This window comes from Phacochoerus africanus, chromosome 5 (genome assembly GCF_016906955.1).
Source record: "Phacochoerus africanus isolate WHEZ1 chromosome 5, ROS_Pafr_v1, whole genome shotgun sequence".
NCBI lineage: Eukaryota > Metazoa > Chordata > Mammalia > Artiodactyla > Suidae > Phacochoerus > Phacochoerus africanus.
The window spans coordinates 27,859,413-27,882,308 of record NC_062548.1 but is presented as its reverse complement, the minus strand read 5'-3'; the positions used below and the strand labels follow the sequence as shown (position 1 = coordinate 27,882,308).

The following is a 22,896-nucleotide window of genomic DNA, read 5'->3' as shown; positions in this document are numbered from 1 at the left end:
TTCCCCGGCCCCCCGAACGAGAGGCCCTAATTCCCAGAACCCCGAGGACAGTGTAGACGCGCCCTTGCTGCATTGTTGGCTGCGGGAGTTCGGGTGTTGGCAGGCTCCGGGGACGTGTGCGCCAAGAGACTGGGCATTAATATGCGGGCGGCGACGCGGGGGCGGGAGCCTCCCGGGTGAGTCCCGGCCTAGATCCGCTGCGCGGGCCTGGGGGAACGCGGGGAACCAGCCTGGTTGTCTGGCTAGTGAGACAGACCGGCTGCTGGGAGGGGGGCTGCTCCGTCTGCCTCGTGGGGACGCGGTGTGAGAGCCTGACTTCTGGGACCTCCACCCTGGAAGCTGCCTGCCTTGGGGCCCATCAGCCAGGACATTGTCCACCCCCTCTGATTTTACGGAGGAGGAACTTGAGGCTCAGAATGAGCCAAGGGCAGATACCCGGAACTGGGGGAATATAGAGCGAGCAGGTGAGAGCGGAGAGCAAACGCTGTGTGTGTGTGTGTGTTGGGGGGAAGGTTATTGGGCAAGACTTCCTGAAGAAAGTGATGCTTGAGCTGAGCTGGAAAAGATGCCAGTGGGAGGAGGAAGGGTATAGGGGTGGAGTTGTGCAGGTGTCTTCTCCCTCTGTGGGCTCCACAACCTCACATTCATTCTTTTGGCTCACAAATATATTGCTTGATGACGGGAATTCAGGTGTAACGTGATTGGGATTGCCACCTCCCTTTCCTCTCAAGTTCTTTGCTGTTGCGTTTTTTTGTTTGTTTGGTTTTGTTTTTTGGCTTTTTTTTTTTTTTTGTCTTTTTAGGGCCACACCAGCCGGCATATGGAGGTTCCCAGGCTAGGAGTCTAATCGGAGCTGTAGCCGCCAGCCTAAAGCCACAGCCACAGCAACGCCAGATCCCAGGTGCATCTGCAGTCTACACCACAGTTCACAGCAACACCGGATCCTTAACCCACTGAGCGAGGCCGGGGATTGAACCTACCACTTCATGGTTCCTAGTCAGATTTTTCCGCTGCACCGCAATGGGAACTCCTCGTGTTCTTCCTAAAGACAGGGTGTAGGCTGGGGTCCCAAGTTCTTATCTTTTGCAAGGTGTGGGGAGGCAGGAAGTCAGGGCCTGGTGATCACTTGAAATAGTCTCAGTTTGCATGTGATCCTTTGTGTACATTCAATGCTTGGAAGTTTTGTTTGTGTGTGTGTGTGCTTTTTTGATTAAGGCTGATTAAGGATGTGTCATTGAAATGATTTTAAAACTTTTTTTTTGCTTTTTAGAGCCGTACTCGGGGCATATGGAAGTTCCCAGGCTAGGGGTCGAATTGGAGTTACAGCTGCCAGCCTACACCTCAGCCACAGCAACCTGGGTTCTGAGCTGTGTCTCTGACCTACCCCACAGCTCAGGGCAGCGCCAGATCCTCAGCCCACTGAGCGAGACTAGGGATCAAACCCGCATCCTCATGAATACTAGTCAGATTGGTTTCCGCTGCACCACAATGGGAACTCCATAAAACATTTTTTAAAGTATTATGTGACAGAGATGGCTCTTGGTCACCAACACCTGTGTCCTCTTCTTCTGGGGTGTCACCCAGATGGATTCCCAGGCTCTCTTCCAGTTGGGTGGGCCTGAACTGAGTTTTGGCTGATGGAATGTGAGCAGACATGGTAGGTGCCCCTCTCAAGCCCAGACCCTAAAAACCTGTCCCTCTTTTCCCATTGACCCACAGAGATTAGAGGACTTAGGGCCTGGAGAAGGACGGAGCCCCAAGCTGGAAGGAGCCTGGGCCCCTGCATGACTGGAGCAGAGCTTCTTTCCTCTCTGCGCTGGTCTGTGGCTGTCTCCTGATGAGAATGGGGCTCTGGAGCTGTTTGGAAGGTCCGGGGTGAGAGGGGCTTGTTGGCTCTGGCCTGCCCCTCGGGGTGATCAGGCTGGGCTGTTCCACAGGGTGGCAGGGTGACTTTAGGCCATTTTTCTCCCACTGGTCACATCTCCCAAAGACGTCTTGTCTAGTCTTCGGCAGGATGGGCACCCAGGTGCCAGACACTGAGAGCAGTGTAGAAGATAGCTGAAGGCACTAGCAGAAACTTGGATTTGTTCAAGCTCATTCTCTAGGATTTACTCTTTCTTGGTCTGATTCTTTTTTTTTTTTTGTCTTTTTGTCTTTTTGCCATTTCTTGGGCCAGTCCTGCGGCATATGGAGGTTCCCAGGCTGGGGGTCAAATCGGAGCTGTAGCCACTGGCCTACGCCAGAGCCACAGCAACGCGGGATCCGAGCCGCGTCTGCAACCTACACCACGGCAACGCCGGAATGTTAACCCACTGAGCAAGGGCAGGGACCAAACCCACGACCTCATGGTTCCTAGTTGGTTTCGTTTCCACTGTGCCACGACGGGAACTCCTTGGTCCGATTCTTTAAGCTGATACAGAAAAAGCTGATGATCAGGCCTATATTCAAAGAAATAGTGGCTGGCTGGGCTGATGGAAAAATAAAAACTTTGGGGAGTTCCTGTTGTGGCTCAGTGGTTAACGAACCCGACTAGGATCCATGAGGATGCGGGTTCGATCCCTGGCCTCGCTCCATGGGTTAAGGATCCGGTGTTGCAGTGAGCTGTGGTGCAGACGTGGCATCGCAGACACGCCCCAGATCTGGGGTTGCTGTGGCTGTGGTGTAGGCTGGCAGCTGTAGCTCCAATTCGACCCCTAGCCTGGGACCCTCCATATGCTGTGGGTGGGACCCTAAAAAGCAAATAAGTAAATAAATATAAGAAAAAGTAAAAAGTTTTGTGTTGGGGAAATCAGTTCTGTGGCCCAAGAACTGAGAATGTTCTAGAAGACAGTGGGGATAGCGATGGATACGAGGTAAAAGCAGCTTGGGCCTTAGTGTGTTGCTGGATTAAACTCTTGCAGCCCAGGCTGATGGGCACAAGCAAGAAGGCTTCAAACAAAGGAAGGGGAGTCGCTGTCGTGGCTCAGTGGTTAATAGTATCTATGAGGTGGCGGGTTCCATCCCTGGCCTTGCTCAGCGGGTTAAGGATCCGGTATTGCTGTGAGCTATGGTATGGGTCACAGACACGGCTCAGATCCTGTGTTGCTGCGGCTGGGGTGTAGGATGGTGGCTACAGCTCTGATTTGACCCCTAGCCTGGGAACCTCCATATGCCATGGGTGTGGCCCTAAAAAGTGAGTTACTAACAGGCTGATGGTAAAGCAGAAGGTGACCGTCTCTGGGTCCCCAAAGTCCCAGGGCTGTGGAACATCCCGAGAAGCATTTCAGATGCCTGGCAATTCAGAGGGTGGGTAGTGTTCAGTCCTCCAGCTGGGACACTTCTGAGACTTGGCAAGGCCCCCGCGGGGAGTGGCCAGAAGGCAGGTGGTGCAAGTGCAGAACGTTTCTCTTGGCCAGGGGTTCTCCAACTTCCGTGCAGTTGGTACCATCTGGTGGGCTTGCTGGGCCCACCCCAGACTTGACTTGAGCAGGACTGGAGCAGGGCCCCAGAATTTGCATGTGACAAGCTCTCAGATGAGGCTGCTGCTTCTGGCAGTGGTCCCAGGATCACACTTTCAGAAGTGGTTCAGCTGATGTAAGCCTGGCTAGACCTGCCCTGGCTTCAAACCCACCTCCCCCTGCCTTCTAGGCCCTGTGATTTGGGGGCAAGAACTCTTTTTTTCAGGGCGGCACCTGCGGCATATGGATGTTCCCAGGATAGGGGTCGAATCGGAGCTGCAGCTGCCAGCCTACACCACAGCCACAGCAACACCAGATCTGAGCCGCATCTGCGACCCACATCGCCGCTCATGGCAACACCAGATCCTTCACCCACTGAGCAAGGCCAGGGATCGAACCTGCGGCCTCATGGACACGAGTCAGGCTCATTACCACTGAGCCACGATCAGAACTCCCAAGAACTCTTAACCTCTGTAGGATGAAGCTAATGGTGCCTACCTCCTGGGGTCCTGGGGAGGCTTCCTGGAGGAGGTGGCACCTAAGCAGAGATGTGAGCGATAAGCGGAGTTGGGCAGCGGACCGGCAGGGAGAGCAGGGTAGGGTGTGAGCCGAACAGGACATGGCATGTGCGAGCCAAGGGAGGGGGACCTTGTCCTCCAGGGAGCTGAGAGGAGTCACGGAGCAAGAGCTTTCTTTGTAAGTGTTGCTGGGAATCTGCTCTGGGCTGCGTGCCTCAGGGCAGGACTGCAGTGGAGGAGAGGTTGACCACGGCCTAGAAAATGGGCTTCGGGGATGGGATGGGCCTGGTGGCAGCACGTGTTACTTCTGTCCCCATTCTGTCGGCTCAAATGTAGTCGCATGGCTCCACCTAAACTCGAAAGGATTTGGGCAGGGCAGCGCAGATCCATAGTGGACAGCCACTTCTTGGCCACACACCACCTCTCTCACCTCCTTTCCACCTTGCTCACTCTGCTCTCCGTTGGTAGATGAGGAAGCTGAGTTCAGAGAGGTTAAGTAATTTGCCCGACATCGCTCAGCTAGTAGTGGCAGAGCTGAGACCTGACCCAGATCTGTGTTCATCCCCAAAGCTTTGTTGGGCCAGATTTTGGTCTTCGCTGGGTTTTTTTGTTTTTGTTTTGTTTTGTTTTTGTGTCTGCTTTTTAGGGCTGCACACGTGGCATATGGAGTTTCCCAGGCTAGGGGTCCAATTGAAGCCACCGCTGCTGGCCTATGCCACAGCCACAGCAACCCCAGATCCGAGCCGCATCTGCGACCTACACCACAGCTCCCAGCAAGGCCAGATCCTTAACCCACTGAGCAAGGCCAGGGATCAAACCCGCAACCTCATGGTTCCTCGTGGAATTCGTTTCTGCTGTGCCACGATGGGAGCTCTGGTCTTGGCTACTTTTAGAGGGGCTCCCCACGACCCAGACTTTCCCACTCAGGATCTCAGCTGTGGTCGTCTTGCTAACCCCCAGATGCCTTGTAATATAACCCAATGGTCCCTCTATTCCTTCACACCCACAGTGTCTGTTATATTTGCAGCAATTGCCAGCTTTGCTCCTGTTGCTCATTCATCGATGCAGCCTGCGTTTTGAGGGAACCTAGTGTGTGCCAGGCATTATGCTCTGGGCCGGGAGCTGGAGAGAACCAAGACACCACCCCTTTTATTCCAGATGCTCACATGGTCTGGCCTCTCCACATGGAGTGGCTGTGTAAACACAGAGTTCCCCTGGGGAGTGAGACGTGGTGTCTCTCTGGTCTGACCCACCAGGAGTACAGAGCGTCCTGGGTCCATGAGGCGGGCGCCCAGCAAATGATTAAACATGACAATTCAAGCCCTCTTGTGCACTTTGTTCGTCGAAGCCCCAATGACAACATGGTGCTTTGTCTTCTAACATGCGTTTTCCTGATTTTTAAAGCTGTGAGGTAGCCTTTGCACTTGAATGGTTTTATATAAACGAAGCACTGTGGTGATATGCAATGATATTTTTATTGAGCCCTGGCAGAGGGAATGTTGACTGGTTTCCCTGGGTGCAGCTGTGGGTTGCTGTTCTCATCAGTGAGTAAGCTCATTTCTTCTCCTCTTTCTGGTGTGCATGGAGCTGAGGTGTTTTTATTTTTTTTATTCTTATTTATTTGCTTTTTAGGGCCACACCCTGGGCTTGTGGCCCCTTCCTACATCTTCAAGATCAGCTGCATAGCATCGTCAGATCTTTCTCCATGACCCTGCTTCCATTGTCTCATCTCTTCCTTTGACTCTGACCCTCCTGCCTTCTTTTTATTTATTTTTATTTATTTATTTGTCTTTTGCCTTTTCTAGGGCTGCTCCTGTGGCATATGGAGGTTCCCAGGCTAGGGGTCAAATCAGACCTGTAGCCGCCGGCCTACACCACAGTCACAGCCACGCGGGATCCGAGCTGCGTCTGCAACCTACACAACCGCTCATGGCAACGCTGGATCCTTAACCCACTGAGCAGGGCCAGGGATCGAACCCACAACCTCATGGTTCTTAGTCAGATTCGTTAACCACTGAGCCATGACGGGAGCTCCTCTCCTGCCTTCTTTTTAAAAGGGCACTTGTGATTACACTGGGCTCACTGGATAATCCAGGATAATCTCCCTTCTCAAGATCCTTAAATTCATCACATTTGCAGAGTCACTTCTGCCACATAAGGGAACTTGATATTCACAGGTATTGGAAATTAGAATCTGGACATCTTTTGGGGGTCCTTATTCTGCCCATGACATAGTCAGTGGGGTCTCTGAGTACAATGGAAATGCTCATGGAGGGCCTGGGAGGAGGGAAGGAATTTACAAGTTGGGAAGTGGGGCGTGGCCAGGGCATCATAGCAGCTGGTCCCTTTGAGGGCCAGTTCTCCCAGGAACCGCATGCCTGGTCTCACTGGCTCCTCAGAACAGCTCCTGGGCAGGTGCTGTTGGCTGTCTCCTGTTTTACAGACAGAAAACCACCCAGGGAAGTCTTTCTGGAGGGGGGTAAACATTTGAGCTGGATTTGGAAGGGAACCAAGGCATTTGGCAGCAGGTGGGAGAGGCATTCCAGATAGAGGGCAGGGAAGTGAGAGCTTGGTCATGTGTGGTGACTAGTGGTGACCAGGTGACTGGTTCTTTGGTGGGGACATCTGTAAATCGGTCCTTTTATTCTGACATTCTGACATGAACTGTGTTATCTCTTGAAATAATTTTAATAAATGTGTATTCGGAGTTCTCGTCGTGGCGCAGCGGAAGTGAATCTGACTAGGAACCATGAGGATGCGGGTTCGATCCCTGGCCTCGCTCAGTGGGTGAAGGATCCAGCGTTGCTGTGAGCTGTGGTGTAGGTCGCAGATGTGGCTCGGATCTGGCATTGCTGTGGCTGTGGTGTAGGCCCGTGGCTACAGCTCCAATTCGACCCCTAGCCTGGGAACCTCCATATGCCTCCAGTGTGGCCCTAAAAAAGACAAAAAAGACCAAAAAAAAATGTGTATTCATGAGCACCTACCACATGCTAGGGGTACAGATGTTATAAGACACTGACCTGGACTCTGAGATCGATGCTTGACTTAGTAACATCTGATGATGTGGCACAATTGTCCCCACTCCCACTCCCAGTAAATAAAAGAAACAGCCTGGAAAGGTATTTGATTAGCACTTGTTGAGCCCTGTCCAGTGCAAGGCGCCGAGAGGGTACAGACTCAAGGAGGTCCCAGCCTGTCCCGTGGAGTCCGTTGTTTAGAACAGGGTCTTGGCTCCTCATGGGGGAGTCAGGGTTCAAACCTGGCCCTGTAGCTGCAGAGCGCAGGTTCTCTGCCGCTATTTTGGGCTTTGGTCTTTCTTTCTTGTTTTTTCACTAGCTGTTTTAAAAATTTGAAGTACAGTTGATTTACAATATTATATCAGTGTCAGGTGTACAGATAGGGACTTCAGTATTTTTAGAGATTATACGCTATTAAAAGTTATTACAGAGTTCCCTTGTGGTGCAGCAGGTTAAGGATCTGGCGTTGTCACTGCAGTGGCTTGGGTTGCTGCTGTGGTGCACATTCGATCCCTGTTCCAGGCACTTCCACATGCCATGGGCATGGCCAAAAAAAAAAGTTTTTGTAAGGTAATGGCTGTAATTCCCTGTGCTATAAATATATCCTGGTGCTTGTCTATTTTATGCATAGTAGTTTGTAGCTCTTAACTTGCCCTTTCCTCTCCATACTGGTAACTACTAGTTTGTTTTCTATATATCTGTGAGTCTATTTCTGTTTTGCTGTATATATTCAAATATATATATATATATAGTTTTCGTTTTTAACTCTATGGCTGTACCCATGGCATATGGACATTCCCAGGCCAGGGATTGAATCCAAGCCATAGCTGTGACCTACACCTGATCCTTTAACCCACTGCACAGGGCCAGGCATTGAATCTGATCCTCTGCAGTGACCCAGGCCACTTAACCCACTTTGCCATGGTGGGAACTCATTCTATATATTTTTAGATTCCCGAATAAGTAATATCATATAGTATTTGTCTGTTTCACTAAGCATAATATTTGTCTGTCTCTGCTCTATTTCAATAAGCGTAACATTCTCTAGGTCCATTCACATTGCTTCAAATGGCAGAATTTCATTATTTTTTATGGCTGAGTAATATTCTATTATATATGTGTGTGTATGTATGTAGTATATATGTATACATATATATTAGAGTATTATGTGTAGATATTACATATTATATAGAGATATTACATTACCACATCTTGTTTAATCATCTGTTGATGGACATATAATCTCGGGTATTATAAATAGTGCTGCTGTGAGCTTTGAACATGAGGTGCACGTCTTTTTAGGGCTGCACCCTCTGCATATGGAGGTTCCCAGGCTAGGGGTCGAATCAGAGCTGTAGCTGCCGGTCTACACCACAGCCACAGCCACGCGGGATCCGAGTCGCGTCTGCGACCTACACCACAGCTCACGGCAACGCCGGATCATTAACCCACTGAGTGAGGCCAGGGATCGAACCCGAAACCTCATGGTTCCTAGTCAGATTCGTTTCCACTGTGCCACGATGGGAACTCCACATGTGTCTTTTTGAATTAATGTTTTCAAATACCCAGGAGTGGAATTACCAGATTGTATGATACTTCTATTTTTAGCTTTTTAAGGAACCTCCCTATTGTTTTCCATAGTGGCAGCGCCAATTTCCATTCCCACCAATAGTGTACAGGGGTTCCCTTTTCTCCCCATCCTTGCCAACATTTGTTGTTTGTAGAGTTTTTTTTTTTTTTGTCTTTTTGCCATTTCTTGGGCCGCTCCCGCGGCATATGGAGTTTCCCAGGCTAGGGGTCGAATCGGAGCTGTAGCCACCGGCCTACACCAGAGCCACAGCAACACAGGATCCGAGCCTCGTCTGCAACCTACACCACAGCTCACAACAACACCGGATCCTTAACCCACTGAGCAAGGCTAGGGACCGAACCCGCAACCTCATGTTTCCTAGTCAGATTCGTTAACCACTGCGCCACGACGGGAACTCCGTAGTAGACTTTTTGACGATAGCCATCCTGACAGTTAGGAGGTGGTATCTCATTGTGGTTTTGATTTGCGTCTCTCTGGTGATGAGTGATGGTGCACATCTGCCCATGTGCTTTTTCACCTGCTTTATTATCATTAAGTAAAAATTGCGTCTATTTAAGGTAGACAGTGTGAGGAATTGCTGTGCGTATCCTTTGTGAAATGTATCAATTCGATCTCCAGGACCTGGTCATCTGACTTAACTGAAATTTGGTACCCTCTGACAATTATCGCCCCATTTCCCCCCCTGCACCCCCAACCCCTGGCAACCACCCTTCTACTCTCCCCTTCTGTGAGTTTGCCTTTTTTATTTTTATTTCTTCATTGGTTTGTTTTCTTTTTTGGCCATCCCACGGCATGTGAGGTCCCCAGCCAGGGATCAGATCTGAGCTTCAGTTTCCCCCTAAGCCGCAGCTGCAGCAACACTGGAACCTTAACCCACTGTGCTGGGCTGCGTATCGAACTTGCACCCCAGCCCTCCCAAGACACTGCTGATCTTGTTTTGCCACAGTGGGAACTCGGTTTCCTTCAAAAGTTTGGATTTTTAAATCCCACATGTGAGATCATATAGTATTTTTCTGTGTCTGGCTTATTTCACTTAACATAATGTCTCCCAGGTTCATCCATGTTATTGCAGATGATAAGAGTTCCTTCTTTTTAAAGATTGAGGCATTCCCGTCGTGGCTCAGTGGTTAACAAATCCAACTAGGAACCATGAGGTTGCAGGTTCGATCCCTGGCCTCACTCAGTGGGTTAAGGATCCTGTGTTGCTGTGGCTGTGGTGTAGGCTGGTGGCTACAGCTCCGATTCGACGCCTAGCCTGAGGACCTCCATATGCCGCGGGTGCAGGCCCCCCGCCAAAACAAATATTGAATAATATTCCATTGTATACATACACCACATTTTCTTTATCATTTCATCTGCCAGACACTTAGGTTATTTCATACCTTGGCTATTGAGAATAACGGGTGTGCAGACATCTCTTTGAGGGTTCCTGTTGTGGCACAGTGGAAAGGAATCTGACTAGTATCCACGAGGATGCGGGTTCCATCCCTGGCCTCGTTCAGTGGGTTAAGCATCTGGTGTTGAGCTGTGGTGTAGGTCACAGACATGGCTCAGACCTGGCGTTGCTATGGCTGTGCTGTAGGCCAGCAGCTGCAGCTCCAATTCCACCCCTAGCTGGGAATTTCCACGTGCTGCAGCTCCGGCCCTAAAAAAAAAAGGACAGGTTTTCATTTCTTGTTGGAAGAAAACTGAAGACTTCAAGCTAGAGCTCAAGAGATCCTTGGAACAAGCCAGGTGCAGCCCAGGGAAGCCTGGCTTTGCTCAGTTTCGCCCCCCAGGGTAGCCCCTTCGGAGGTGGGCAGTCACTTCTCTGCCCAGCAGCTCCTATCATTGCCAGATGAGAGAGTCCACACTGAGGGCTTAGCGTGGTGCCTGGGAAACAGGAAGCTGTCCACGTGTGTTATTTGTCAATCCTAGTTCAGTAAGAATTGCACATTTTTGCAATCAATAGGAACAAAGGTCTTTTCTGCTTTCTTATCACTCATTTGCAGCACAAAAGCCACAGCTCTTCTCTCTCAGGTGAGATGCATTTATGCCAAATCTGTAGCTCCTTCTGGTTGGTGGAATAAGAGGGAGACTATGTGGGTGAACCTAGAGATTATTGTATTAAGTGAAGTAAGTTAGACAAAGATAAATATTATATGAAATCACCTATATGTGGGAAAAAATGATACAAATGAACTTATTTACATAATAGAAACAGACGGACATAGAACTTAGGGTTACAGAGGGCAACGGATGGGGAGGGATAAGTTAGGAATATAGGTTTAGGAGTTCCCGTCATGGCTCAGTGGTTAATGAATCCGACGAGGAACCATGAGGTTGAGGGTTCGATCCCTGGCCTCGCTCCGTGGGTGAAGGATCCAGCGTTGCCATGAGCTGTAGTGTAGGTCACAGACATGGCCCAGATCCCGGGTTGCTGTGGCTTGTGGCGTAGACCAGCGGCTACAGCTCTGATTACACCCCTAGCCTGGGAACCTCCCTATGCCGTGGGTGTGGCCCTAGAAAAGACCAAAAAAAAAAAAAAAAGGAATATAGGTTTAACAGGTACACACTACTATATATAAAATAGATAAATAACAAGGACCTACTGTATAGCACAGGGAGCTATGTTCAATATCTTGTAATAAACCTATAATGGAAAAGAATCTGAAAAAGAATATACATATGCATGTGTATGTATATATGTACATGTAACTGAATTGCTTTGCTCTACACCTGAAACTAACACAATAGTGTAAATCAGCTGTACTTCCATAATAATAATAAAAATGATGAAAGAGAGTTCTTGGCATGGTATCTAAAGAAACCAGGAGTTCCCGTCGTGGCGCAGTGGTTAACGAATCCGACTAGGAACCATGAGGTTGCGGGTTCGGTCCCTGCCCTTGCTCAGTGGGTTGACGATCCGGCGCTGCCGTGGGCTGTGGTGTAGGTTGCAGACGCGGCTTGGATCCCGTGTTGCTGTGGCTCTGGTGTAGGCCAAAGGATACAGCTCCGATTTGACCCCTAGCCTGGGAACCTCCATATGCCGTTGGAGCTGCCCAAGTAATAGCAAATAAATAAATAAATAAATAAAAAATAAGTAAAGAAACCAGAAGACCTACCATCTGGCGTGGAGAAGTGGGGAAGGGACGTGCTGAGGGGAAGTGATGCTACAGTCTCATTTATCACACCAGGAAATCAACAGATAAGAACCAAAGTAGATAAATTAAGAAACAGCAGAGAGGGGAGTTCGCATCGGAGCTCAGCGATTAATGAACCCAACTAGGATCCACGAGCACATGGGGTTGATCCCTGGCCTCGCTCAGGGAGTTAAGGACCCAGAGTTGCTGTGAGCTGTGGTGTAGGTTGCAGACGCGGCTCGGATCCAGCGTTGCTGTGGTTGTGGTGTAGGCCAGCAGGTGTAGCTCCGATTCAACTCCTAGCCTGGGAACCTCCATATGCCGAGAGTGCGGCCCTGAAAAGACAAAAAATAAATAAAAAATAAATAAAAGAGAGGAATTCTCTTGTGGTGGTGCAGCATGTTAAGGATCAGACTGTCACTGCAGTGGCTCAGGTCATTGCTGTGGCTCGAGTTCCATCCCTGGCCTGGGAATTTACAAATGCCAAGGGCGCAGCAAAAAAAAAAAAAAAAAAAGAAAAAAAAAGAAAAAAAAAGAAAGGCAGAGCAAGCTTATTACTTAGAGATATGGTGATATCTACCACGAGTAATATCTAGATAATTGGAGTGGTGGCCCCTGGAGGTGGGAAGCTGGGCTGTCCACGTACTATTGCAAAGGTTTTCACTAGAGTTGAGCAGTACCCAACCTGTATGGTCGTACACAGTGGCCCTTATAAGAAAGTGGTGTCAGGAGTTCCCGTCGTGGCGCAGTGGTTAACGAATCCGACTGGGAACCACGAGGTTGCGGGTTCGGTCCCTGCCCTTGCTCAGTGGGTTAACGATCCGGCGTTGCCGTGAGCTGTGGTGTAGGTTGCAGACACGGCTCGGATCCTGTGTTGCTGTGGCTCTGGTGTAGGCCGGTGGCTGCAGCTCCAATTAGACCCCTAGCCTGGGAACCTCTATATGCTGTGGGAGCGGCCCAAGAAATAGCAACAACAACAACAACAAAAAAAAAAAAAGAAAGAAAGTGGTGTCATTTTTCAATCCTGGACTTCAATAAAAGTGCTTTTTTAATTATATAGAAATAATAAACAGTGGCCCTAAGTCCTAGCTGGATTTGGGATTTTTTGTTTGTTTGTGTGTGTTTGTTGGTTTTTTGCTTTTTAGGGCTGCACCCGAGGCATATGGAGATTTCCAGGCTAGGGGTCCAATCAGAGCTACAGCTGCCCGCCACAGCCACAGCCACAGCAACATCAAATCTGAGCTGCGTCTGTGACCTCACCACAGCTTATGGCAATGCCAGATCCTTAACCCACTGAGCAAGACCAGGGATTGAACCCACACCCTCATGGTTCCTAGTCAGATTTGCTTCCTCTGTGCCATGATAGGAACTGCCCTGGCTGGATTTTGGATGTTTCATATTGCAGGTGCCAAACAAACCTATGTGTAAGTTAACCAAGACAGCCCCCCGATCCCCTCAAAAGGCAAGGGTTTATTGTGTCATAAAATTCAGAAGTCTAGGCAGGTAGTTTGGCTTTAGGCATGTTTGGATTCGGGGTCTGAAATGATGTCATCACCGTTCGTTTTTCTCGTCATCTCTGGTTCTGCTCTTGACCAACCACCAGCTTTGTTCTCTGGTGGGCTCAGCCCCTGCTTCAGAGTCACATCCTGCAGGAAAGAATTGATCCTCTCTTCCCGTTGTTCAAGTGAAAGCCCCAGGCTTACCTGGGATTGGGCAACAGTGGTTCCACTCGAGTCATGTGCCCATCTATGAGCCAGTTACCACGGCCAGGTGGCCAAATGCTGTGACTGATGCAACAGGGTCACGTGACATGCCCTCCCTTGCCCCTATTGCCTGGGGAGAACCCCAACCCTAACCCCAGCCACATGACCTGAGAGTGAGGGAGAGGCCGGTTTCCAAACGGAAGCAGATAATATCCTATATTTAGCCCATGACTTATGGCCCGTAAGTCATCCTGCCTACTGTGCTTGCAGTGGAAGGGTGGGAGATTTGGGTACATTGGGCAGATCTTGGTACATTGGTATTTGTGCACCAGCGGCTGAGCGCAACCTAAACTGACTCTGGGGTGCTAGCTCTGAGGCGTGGAGGCTGGGAGATTCCAGCTCATTTCTACAGCAGGAAGGCAGCTTCTGGGGGTAAGGGGCGCCCCAAGGAGGACCAGGGGTCCCTGTGACTTGGCCTGCAGGTCTTGACCTAAGCATTTGCAAACATCATTTCCTCCCCCAGGGGCTTCTGCCAGAGAAACCCTTTATAGCAAGACCCAGTGAGAGCAGTGGGTTCAGTGACCAGAGCCTAAGATAGCCTGTTCCCTGAGGACCCCTGAAGAAGCTTGGCTTGGCTGCTTACCAGGCTTCCAGGTCACCAGCCTGGCTGGGACCCAGGACCCAGCCCTTTATTGATGGTAATAAAATGATGAGGATAATTGCAGTCTTAGTGCTTGCTCTGTCCTAACATTTTCAAGTTAACGGAGTATAACTCTGCTTCCCAGATGACAGCGAGGAGCCTGAGGCCAAGAAGTAAGTCACACTGCTCGTAAGTGGTAGAGCTGGGGCTTGAACTGGGATCTGCCTGACTCAGAACTCCCCTGAGCTGCCTCTCCAAAGAAATATTTTCCCAGGATATGTCAGGAACTGGAAGGGGAAGATGTGGATGCCTGAGTGAGGGCAGAGGAAAACTCACTAGAGAATCCTGATGTCTTGGGAACTGAAGTTCTGATCCTGGCCTCAGGCTCTCTGCTCACAGGAGCAGACTCCTTTGTGGGCTGAGCAAAGCCCAGATTAGGTGGGGAATCCTAGGAGGCTGGATGATGTGGCTGGTGTTGGAACAGGCTTCGTGGGACTGAGTTATGAAGCAATGAGGGCTCCTTACCTAAGGGAAGGGGCTGGTCTTCGTAGGCAGATGTGGCAGCAGCTACCAAGTTAGGACTCTGGACTGAGACCACAGTTGTCCCAGGCTGACCCTGCCCAGGCAGCAACTTGTCCTAAGAGATGTGATGTGACTTTTTATAATATGGGCAAGAAAGGGGCTATTGGACTAGACAGATTTAGCAAGTAGAAGGAAAAAAAGAAAATTACAGTAAGTTTAGATTGCAAAGTCCGAAGATTATGAGTCTAGGACAGTTATGCTGCCCCATGATGTAAGATTATGCTGCCCCAGCACCTGGCATCTTCCTCATGGATAAATTTAGCTGCTTGAGCTCCAGCCATCACACCTGCATTCCAGCCAGCAGGAAGGAGAGAGAGCAGAAAGGTACACTGTCTCCTTTTATTTATTCTTAAATTTTTAGTTTATTATTATTTTAAATCAAAGTATAGTTGATTTGCAATGTTGTGTCAATTTCTGTTGTATAGCAAAGTGGCTTAGTTATACAATATATACATTCTTTTTTTATATATTCCTTTCCATTATGGTTTATCCCAAGAGATTGGATATAGTTCCCTGTTGCTGTACAGAAGGACCTTGTTGTCTATCCATTCTAAATGTAATAGAATCTGCTGACCCCCAACTCCCAGTGCATCCCACTTCCTCCCCCCTCCCCCTTGGCAACCACAAGTCTGTTATCTATGTTTGTGAGTTTATTTCTGTTTTGTAGATAGGTGCATTTGTGCCACGTTTTAGATTCCACATAAGTGATATCATATGGTATTTGTCTTTCTCTTGCTGACTTCCTTCACTTAATATGCTAATCTCTAGTTGCATCCATGTTGCTGCAAACAGCATTATTTCATTTTTTGGTAGCCGAGTAGTGTTCCATTGTATATATGTACTGTCTCTTCTTAATCCATTCATCTGTCAATGGACCAAGTTGTTTCCAAGTCCTGGCTGTTGCAAATAGTGGTGCTGTGAACATAGGGGCGCGTATATCCCTTTGAATCATTTTTTTGTCTGGGTATATGCCCAGGTATGCTCCCTCCCTTTCAAAACCCTTCCTCAAGTGACATACAGCGTTTCTGCTCATATCCACTTGGCCAGGATTTGGTCACATTGTCACACCTAATTGCAAAGGAATCTGTAAAGTGTAGACTTTATTCTGAGTGGCTCCAAGCTTAGCTAAAAAGCAGTGGTTCTCTTATTCAGAAGAGGCAACAGGAGTTCCCGTTGTGGCTCAGCAGCAGTGAGCCCAACTAGTATTCATGAAGCCAAGGGTTCGATCCCTGGTCTTGCTCAGTGGGTTAAGGATCCGGCATTGCCATGAGTTGTGCTGTAGGTCGCAGATACTGTTCGGATCTGGGTTTCTGCGGCTTTGACATAGGCTGGCAGCTGCGGCTCCAGTTCAGCCCCTAGCCTGGGAACTTCCATATGCTTCGGATGGGACCCTAAAAAAAAAAAGAGAGAGAGAGAACAGCTGTCGGAGGTCAGTTAGCAGGCATTGCCACAGCTGCGTTAAGTACAAATTTATGACAGCTGAAAAGCCATAAGACAGAGCCTGCTTACTCAGTTCTGGAATACATGATCAAGTGCCTGCCGAGTACAAGGCACTGTGCCAGCCAGGGTCACAGCTGCTGCTTGTCTGCAGCTTTTTTTATTTCCCGGAGGCCAAGGAAAATGTCAGGTCTGTGGTGGGACATGGCCAAGGGCTGGGGTTCTGGTCATAATTCCCCTGTGAACGAGTTGTGGAACCTCAGGCCCCTTGCTCACTCGACTGCGATGGTGAGATGAATTAATTTAGTCAAGGTCACTAGCAGCACAGCTGGAATTTTCACCCTTGGCCCCCTGGCTCCTGAGTCCGGGTTCTTAACTGCTGGGCTACACTGCCTGGTGGTCTGTAACTCCTGCCGAGGTCCTGGCCCCTCCCCTGGCACCAGCCCAGTCCCCAGAGGCCAGTGACCTGGTTGGCCTGCTGGCAGCTCCAGGCAACCACATCTCTTGGTCAGCAGGGATTCTGGCCAAGGGCTGACCAGGGCAGAGTAGGCGTTGGGGCTGGGAGCTGCCCAGAGCGGGGAGAAGTGGGGATAGGGCCCGGGGAAGATTTTGGTAACAAGCAGGATCAGGTGGCTCAGACATCAGATGCAGGCGGTGACTGTCTTGCTAGGAGGGTCAGAAACAAACTCAGCAGAAACAAAACCAGAGCAGTGATTTTCAGACTGAGATGAGAAATCTCAGTGGGTAGTGCATGAAGGATAAAGAGTAAAAAGAAAGAAAAACAAGCAGAATCGAAAATAGCAGCGTGGGAGTTCCCATCATGGCTCAGTGGTTAACGAATCCGACTAGGAACCATGAGGTTGCGGGTTCAATCCCTGGCCTCGCTCAGTGGGTTGAGGATCCGGTGTTGCCGTGAGCTGTGGTGTAGGGCGCAGACACAGCTTGGATCCTGTGTTGCTGTGGCTCTGGTGTAGGCCGGCAGCTACAGCTCCAACTGGACCCCTAGCCTGGGAATCTCCATATGCCATTGGAGTGGCCCTAGAAAAGGCAAAAAAAAAAAAAAAGAAAGAAAGAAAGAAAGAAAATAGCAACGTGTCTTATACCAAGTAATGCTAAGTACAGTTTCTTGAAATTTTAACTTACTCTTTATAGGAGTGTACCAGGTTAGGATATATTTCCTGCTGTGATGATTGTCTAAAAGCTAAAGTCTCAGGTCTAGGGTGTTCCCCTTGTGGCTCGGTGGAAACGAATCTGACTAGCATCCATGAGGACACAGGTTGAATCCCTGGCCTCGCTCAGTGGGTTAAGGATCCAGCATTGCTGTGAGGTGTGGGGTAGGTCACAGACATGGCTCAGATCTGGCATTGCTGTGGCTCTGGCTGTGGCTGTGGCTGTGGTGTAGTCCGGCAGCTGTAGCTCTGATTTGACCCCTAGCCTGGGAACCTCCATATGCCATGAGTGCTGGCTTAAAAAGCCAAAAAAATAAAAATAAAGGTAAGGGCTGCTAAAAATAATTAGAATTACTGACCTAATCTAAATTTTTGTCACCGATTTATTATTTTATTTTTTTCTTTTTTTTTATTACTTGATGAATTTTATTACATTTATAGTTGTACAATGATCATCACAACCCAATTATACAGCATTTCCATCCCAAACCCCCAGCACATCCCCCACCCCCCAATCTGTCTCATTTGGAAACCAGAAGTTTTTCAAAGTCTATTTATTATTTTATATTGAAGCAACCCAGCGTTATAAAAAGTTAAAACAGTTTAGGAGGGTGCAAAATGTTAAAAACTTCCCTCCGCCCTCAGCTCCCATTCCCACTGCCCATCCTAGGACTGGTAGCTCTCTTCTGGGCCCTTCAAGGAAGTTTAAATGCATCTGCAAATGTACTTTTTCTTTTAACACAAATAGGATCAGCATAATGTCCCTGGACTTCTGCAACCTGCTTTTTATTTTTATTTATTTATTTATTTGTCTTTTATCCTTTTTTTTAGGGCCACACCCATGGCATATGGAGGGAGGTTCCCAGGCTAGGGGTCTAATCAGAGCTGTAGCCGCCCCCCTACACCAGAGCCACAGCAACACGGGATCCAAGCCCCATCTTCGACCTATACCACAGTTCACAGCAACGCTGGATCCTTAACCCACTGAGCGAGACCAGGGATTGAACCTGCAACCTCACCGTTCCCAGTTGGATTCGTTTCTGCTGCGCCACGATGGGAACTCCTATTTTTATTTTTATTCTCTCTCTCTCTTTTTTCTTTTCTGGCCACCTGGCAGCATATGGAGTTCCCAGGCCAGGGATCAGATCAGTGCCACAGTTGCGACCTATGCTGCAGCTGTGGCAACGCCGGATTCTTTAATCCACTGTTCTAGGCCGGGGTCCAAATCTGGGGTCCTGGTGCTACAGAGATTCTGCCGGTCCCATTTCACCATAGAGAGAACTCCATATTTTTATTCATTTAAAAAAAATTGGGGGGAATCCCCATCGTGGCCCAGCAGAAATGAATCTGACTAGTATCCATGAGGACGCAGATTCGATCCCTGAGCCCTCTCAGGGGATTAAGGATCCGGCATTGCCATGTGCTGTGGTGTGGGTCACAGATGCGGCTCGGATCTGGCGTTGCTGTGGATCTGGCGTTTCTGTGGCTGTGGTGTAGGCGGGCAGCTACAGCTCTGCTTCGACTCCTAGGCTGGGAACCTCCATGTGCCACAGGTGCAGCCCTAAAAAAACAAACAAAAAATTTTTTTAAATTTATTTTTTGGCCATGCCCACGGTATGTGGAAGTTTCCTGGCCAGGGATCAACCCCGTGTCACAGCAGTGATAACACTGGATCCCCAACTCGCTGAGCCATCAGGGAACTCTTGCTTTTTATTTTTTATTTTATTTTATTTTATTTTTTTGTCTTTTGTCTTTTTTGTTGTTGTTGTTGTTGCTATTTCTTGGGCCGCTCCCGTGGCATATGGAGGTTCCCAGGCTAGGGGTTGAATCGGAGCTGTAGCCACCGGCCTATACCAGAGCCACAGCAACGCCGGATCCAAGCCGGGTCTGCAACCTACACCACAGCTCACGGCAACGCCGGATCGTCAACCCACTGAGCAAGGGCAGGGACCGAACCCGCAACCTCATGGTTCCCAGTCGGATTCGTTAACCACTGCGCCACGATGGGAACTCCCCGCATTGTCCACTTTAAATAGGTGGATTGGTCCATTTGTGAATTAAAAAAAAAAAAAAGAAAGAAAGACAAGAAACAGCAACACCAGATCGTTAACCCACTGAGCAAGGGCAGGGACCGAACCCGCAACCTCATGGTTCCCAGTCGGATTCGTTAACCACTGCGCCACGACAGGAACTCCCCGCATTGTCCACTTTAAATAGGTGGATTGGTCCATTTGTGAATTAAAAAAAAAAAAAGAAAGAAAGACAAGAAAAGCTTACATTTAAAAAGCAAGAGTTGGAGTTCCCGTCGTGGCGCAGTGGTTAACGAATCCGACTAGGAACCATGAGGTTGTGAGTTCGGTCCCTGCCCTTGCTCAGTGGGTTAACGATCTGGCGTTGCCGTGAGCTGTGGTGTAGGTTGCAGACGCAGCTCGGATCCCGCGTTGCTGTGGCTCTGGTGTAGGCCGGTGGCTACAGCTCCGATTCAACCCCTAGCCTGGGAACCTCCATATGCCGCGGGAGCGGTCCATGAAATAGCAAAAAGACAAAAAAATAATAATAATAAAATAAAATGTAAAAAAAATAAATAAATAAAGTGGACAATGCAGTGGTTTTTAATATATTCAGAGAGTCATGCAACGTTTTAGAACAGTTTCATCAATTCAAAAGAAAGCTTTTAGCCATTGGTCCCCATTTCCTTCAAGTCTACCCTAGGCAACCACTCATGTACTTTCTCATAGATTTATCCTCTCTGGATAGTTTATGTATAATAGAATCATTCCATATATGGTCCCTGGTGACTTCTAGCCCTTAGCCTCTGCATTCCTTTTTATGGCTGAGTCGCATTTCTCTGATGGATACACCATATTTTGCTTGTGTATTCATCAGTTAATGGGTATTTGAGTTGTTTCCTCTTTTGGCTATTATGAATATGACTCCTATGAACATATGTGAGTAGTTTTGGTCCTGGACATGTTTTCATTTCTCTTGGGTCTATACCTAGGAGTATAGTTGTGGGATCATATGATAATTCTCAGGTTAATGTGTTGAGGCTGTTTTCCAAAGTGATGGCTCCATTTGTACGTTCCCGCCAAAAGCGTATGAGTTTTTCCCCATTCTCACCAACACTTGTCACTTTCCATTTTTAAAATTATATCCATCCTAGTGGCGTGGCTTTGATTTATATTCCCCCAATGGCTAATGATGTTGAGCATCTTTTCATGTGCTTATCAAGGGGGAGAGGGAGGAAGTGGGGTGGATGGGGAGTTGGGGGCTAGTAGATGCAAACTCTTACATTTAGAATGGAGGGAGTTCCTGTCCTGGCGCAGTGGTTAACGAATCCGACTAGGAACCATGAGGTTGTGGCTTCAATCCCTGCCCTTGCTCAGTGGGTTAATGATCCGGCGTTGCCGTGAGCTGTGGTGTAGGCAGGCAGCTACACCTCCAATTAGACCCCTAGCCTGGGAACCTCCCATATGCCGCGGGAGTGGCCCAAGAAATGGCAAAAAGACAAAAAAAAAAAAAAAGAAGAATGGAAAAGCAGTGAGGTCCTGGTGGAAGGTAATATGTGAACAAGAATGTATACATACATATGTATGACTGGGTCACTTTGCTGTATGGCAGAAATTGACAGAACATTGTAAATCAACTATAATTTTAAAAAATTGAAAAATCCTCTGCTCATTTTTTATTTGAGTTGTCTTTTTATTGTTAAGTAGTATGAGTCCTTTAGAGAGTCTCTTATCAGACAAACGATTTGCAAAAGTGTTCTCCCATTCTCTGAGCTGTCTCTCCACTTTCTTGGTGGTGTCCTTTGAAGCACAAAATTTTTAATTTTGATGATGTCTAATATTGCTATTCTATTGTTGCTTCTATTTTTGGTGTACTGCCTAAGGCTTTGCCTAACTCAGCATCACAGAAAGTTTCTCTTATATTTTCTTCTGAGAGTGGTAGCTGTTAGCGAAAACAGCTTTTATATTTAAGCCATGCTCCTTTTTAAAGTCTTTTTTTAAACTGAAGTACAGTTGGTTTACTAATTCGTGTTAGTTTCTGGTGTACAGCAAAGTGATTCAATTATATATATATACACGTATATATATATTCTTTTTCAGATTCTTCTCCATCATAGGTTATGACAAGATACTGGTATTACTTCATTCTTTTTTATGGCTGGGTAATATTCCACTGTAAGGAAGGGGTTCAACTTCATTCTTTTGCATGGGTATATTCACTTGCCCTGGCACTGTTTGCTGAAAAAAATTTTCTTTCCCCATTGAATTGTGTTGGCACCCCGTCAGAACTCAATTGGCTGTAAATGTGAGGCTTCATTTCTGGACTCTCAGTATTATTCCATTGATCTCTGTATCCTTGTGCCATTAGCAACTGTCATGGTTACTGTAGCTTTGTAGTCAGTTTTGAACTCAGGAAGTGTGATTCTTGCAACTTTTGCAGGATTCTTTTGGCTCTTCTGGGACCCTTCTATTTCCATGTGACCTTTAGGACCAGTGTGTTAATTTCTTCATTGAAGCCACTGGGATTTTTTTTTTTTTTTTTGTCTTTTTGCTGTTTCTTGGGCCGCTCCCGCGGCATATGGAAGTTCCCAGGCTAGGGGTCAAATCGGAGCCGTAGCCACTGGCCTACACCAGAGCCACAGCAACACGGGATCCGAGCCGCGTCTGCAACCTACACCACAGCTCACGGCAACGCCGGATCGTCAACCTACTGAGCAAGGGCAGGGACCGAACCCGAAACCTCATGGTTCCTAGTCGGATTCGTTAACCACTGCGCCAAGACAGGAACTCCCTGTATGTTAAATATTCTGATCTGTAAACACAGGATCTCTTTTCACTTATTTAGGTCTTCTTTAATTTCTTCTGATATATTTCGTTTTTCACTGTACGGGTCATGCACTTCTTTCATTAACCAAGTTTTTAAATTCTTTTTTGATGTTATCATAGATGAAATTGTTTTCTTAATTTCATTTTTGGACTTTTCATTGCTAGGGTATAGGAATACTATTGATTTTTATATCCTACAATTTTGCTGCCCTCTTCCCAACTATCTTTGCATGTCTTTGTATAGCTAGAGTTTTCCTTTTCTTTGTAAGAGTCACATAGTATTTCATGGTGTAGAGGAACTGTGGTTTATATAACAAGCCTCCATTGATGGACAGTGTGGGCACGTCTCTCTTTTCACCAGTACTGATTGTTCTGCAGGGCTCTTTGGGCCACTTATCCATTCTGGGGATGTGTGTCCTGTGCCCACTCTGCACTTTTTTTTTTTAAATGGAGACTCCCAGGCTAGGGGTCAAATTGGAGCTGCAGCTGACAGCCTATGCCACAGGCACAGCAGTGCTGGATCTGAGCCACGTCTACCACCTACACTGCAGCTCATGGCAATGCTGGATCCTTAACCCACTGAGTGAGGCCAGATATTGAACCTGCAATCTCGTGGATACTAGTCGGGTTCATTACTGCTGAGCCACAGCGGGAACTCCTGACTCTGCACTCTTTAAGGCACTGGGGCTACAGACAATAAAAAAGTAAATGAGATAATTTCAGGTTAGGAAAAATGTCTGTGAAGAAAAGAAAACAGGGCAATGCCCTAGGGAGTGACTGGTTGTGCGTTTGAGAGGGGTTCTTTGGGTTGTGTCAGAGAAGGTTTCTCTGGAAGAGGTAACTTG

At 48.0% G+C, this 22,896-nt stretch overlaps 1 protein-coding gene across 1 annotated transcript in view; it reads left to right on the top strand.

Annotated features, from left to right (window-relative positions):
• EEF2K (eukaryotic elongation factor 2 kinase) overlaps positions 1 to 22,896 on the top strand; it is a 91,995-nt gene that overhangs the window by 667 nt on the left and 68,432 nt on the right. The gene's annotated exons all lie outside the window — the stretch shown is intronic.